This window comes from Lactuca sativa, chromosome 2, assembly GCF_002870075.4.
Source record: "Lactuca sativa cultivar Salinas chromosome 2, Lsat_Salinas_v11, whole genome shotgun sequence".
Classification (NCBI taxonomy): Eukaryota; Viridiplantae; Streptophyta; class Magnoliopsida; order Asterales; family Asteraceae; genus Lactuca; species Lactuca sativa.
Genome location: NC_056624.2, coordinates 183007835 through 183010720, shown reverse-complemented (window position 1 = coordinate 183010720; position 2886 = coordinate 183007835). Strand labels below are relative to the sequence as shown.

The following is a 2886-nucleotide window of genomic DNA, read 5'->3' as shown; positions in this document are numbered from 1 at the left end:
GCAATCCCATGAAATTGCACTTTGCACCCTTGCTAAGAAGTTAGTGGAGCGTGTGTGGTTTACCGGCACACTAATTGGTTCTAAGCAAAGGTGGCAAAAGGGTGATTCATTGTTTATAATAGTTCGATGGAGCGTGTGCGGTTTACCGGCACATCGAATAGGTGATTGTAACAATGAAGGCACCATGTGTATCATGTAGCATTTGTCACATAAAAATCATATACTTGTGTATCATGTAGCATTTGTCGCGTGGACTAGTTATTTCACGATAAAATAAGCATAATACGTATAAGAAAAGTTTATACTAGTTTATTTGTAAGAATATTTAAATTGTTAAATAACATTTATATAAACAATATTTATTGTATTTTTGCATAAAGGATAATATATTTATATAAACAAAATATATAGGCACATGTATCCCCCTAAAATACCTAAAATATTAAAAAAGGCCGTAAGCACTCACCCTTGAAACATGAGTTCCATTTGTTCGAATTCAATTTCTTTTTAGAAACTTGTCGTAAGAAACCCCAAATCCACCAATCTTGAACTTTTAAATACTCCCGGGACCTTTTCGTAACGAATTTAAACTATTGAGGGTTGTTTGGTAATTTAATTAACCAAAATATGACTGCTTTGTTTTAAAAAAAAAAAAAAAAGGAGGGGCTAAAATGGTTCAAGTGGGATTAATGTTTGAATATTGGGATATGTTTTTCTAAAAATAACCAAAGAGGCCTTTTTTTTTAAGTAAATGGGTCCAATATTTGGGGTTTGGGACTGATTTCTTAATGCTTTGTCAAATAAGGGTTCATTTTGTCATTTTTAAAAGAACTTAAAATGGATTAGGGCTTTTATCTAATGGAATCTTATGGAGGGACCATTTTTGTTTAATGGCCCAAACTTTAAACGAATATAGGGCTTCTTGTTCCCGATTCCATTCGTTGATCGGGCAAGTGAAAGGTATGAACGAAAGCGGCTGAGCGATGGCGACTGAAAGGAATCACGAGGATAGACGAACGAGGATGACGAGAGGGAAGCACGAAGGTTCGTCGGTCGACTCGCAAGCCGAGATGGTCTCCGGGGTTCGATTAGACCGAAGAAGAAGATAGGAAGGAGCAGCGGGGCTGCGCTCTATCTCCTCCGGCAGCGACATGCGAAGTCCGGGCGTCACAAGCAGCGGTAGCAACAAAGATGAGACCTTCGGCGGTCTGTGGCAATGGGAACACCAGAGAAAGAAAACGAAGGGAAAGGGGGTCTCCGGTGAGGTGTCGCGAGGAGCAGCAGTGACGAATACGAGGTCTTCGGTGCCATTTGCTCTACGGAAGAAAAAGCGGAGTGCAAGAGCTTGGTCATCAATGGTGGAAACCGGTAATCCTCTTGATTCTACTTTCTTTTTTTTTTTTTTGTTTTGTTTTGTTTTGTTTTGTTTTGTTTTTTTTTTTTTTTTTTTTTTTTTTTTTTTTTTTTTAATTTGGCTTCCAATCCAAAGGATGATGATGCAGGCAGAATAATCGATGAAGGGGGTGTTTGGGTTTCTTTCATTTAACAGAGAAGTGAAGGAGAAGAAGGGTGAAGAACAACAACAAAACCTTTAGGGTGTTTGGGTGTTACTGTGAAATCAATGGGAAAGAAGAAGGATCGAAAGAGGGTTGTCGCCCTCTTGGATGTGTCCCTGGCAGCAATAGAAGGACAAATTCAAGAGGTGTATTGGATTTTAATTTGCAACTAAAGTTGTATAGTGTATTGGTTCAATCTTTTTTTTTCTTTTTTATTTTTGGGTTTCATAATGTGTGTAATGTGTGTTTATTGATGTATGTTTTCAACTGGGTATGTATTTTATATATTAGATTCTTTACATTGTATATATTATTCGTTGTTTTTCATTTATATACGTATTTATATTTAAAACTTTTACAAATCATTTCTCGATATATATAATATATTTTCAATTTGCTATGAGTTTGTTATATATATATATATATATATATATATATATATATATATATATGGGTAAAGTGAATATACCTAACAACCTTATATAAGCTTAGGTACCTAACCTTATCAAACTACGTCATTGTGCATTAAATTTTCATTGCAATCATCCAAGGTTCTTAAACTTTATTCCTAAACTTGATTTACTTCAAAAAAATTTGGAAATTCATCATTATATTTCTCCTATATCTTTTCATTTGGAGCGGTAGGATATGAAGCCCATCAGGTGGTATTCGATAGAAAGACGTGATGTAAAAGAAAGATATTGGTAAAAGTCCAAAGATTTTGGAAGTAATCAAGTTATGGGGTTGAAGTTTAAGAACTTTAGGCAATTACAATGTAAATATGATACAAACCGATGTAGTATTATGGAGTTAGGTACCTAAGCTTATATAAGGTTGTTAGGTATATTCATTTTACCATATATATATATATATATATATATATATATATATATATATATATATATATATATATATATATATATATATATATATATATATATATATATATATATATATATATATATATATGTTAGAAAGTGTGAGTATTATTTAGTTTGGATAAATCTTGATTTTTAAAATCATATTTGATACATATACAAAAGAATGCATATATACTAATGTTGAAGAAATATAATTATGTAAGTTATATACACTATGTTTAAAATTTGTTGCTCATTTAATGCGCGCGCGCGCATATATATATATATATATATATATATATATATATATATATATATATATATATATATATATATATATATATATATATATATATATATATATATATATATATATATATATATATATATATATATATATATATATCATCTTTAATAAATGAAAATAATTTTGTCACATGTCATTCTCTAATACATTATGTCACATACCA

General features: G+C 31.3%; 1 long non-coding RNA gene across 1 annotated transcript; it reads left to right on the top strand.

The window, feature by feature from the left end:
* The first annotated feature begins 951 nt into the window (after positions 1-951).
* On the top strand, positions 952-1843 carry LOC122196773 (uncharacterized). Its single transcript, XR_006188828.2, has 2 exons — positions 952-1368; positions 1490-1843. It is a non-coding gene; the product is annotated as an uncharacterized LOC122196773 (long non-coding RNA).
* Positions 1844-2886: the final 1043 nt, after the last annotated feature.